The sequence below is a fragment of the Plasmopara halstedii genome, assembly GCF_900000015.1.
Source record: "Plasmopara halstedii genome assembly, contig: Scaffold_816, whole genome shotgun sequence".
Taxonomy (NCBI): Eukaryota; Oomycota; class Peronosporomycetes; order Peronosporales; family Peronosporaceae; genus Plasmopara; species Plasmopara halstedii.
The window spans coordinates 1,339,245-1,339,487 of NW_020187732.1; positions in this window are offsets into that span (position 1 = coordinate 1,339,245).

Sequence of the window (243 nt, forward strand, 5' to 3'; positions counted from 1 at the left end):
CATAGGTGCTCGTTCATTTGTACATCTTGGGCCACCAATAGTAGTGACTCACAGAGTTGTAAATTTTCTCACGACCGAGATATCCACTGAGTGGCGTGTCGTGAGCCTCAGAAAGGATGCGGTATTACAGATCCTCATCATGAGGCACCACAATTTGTGGTGTATCCGTTGAATCAGTGCTGTAATATAGCAACCCATTATTCAACGAATATCGGTGCAATCGTGCACGCATTCGTGATGACA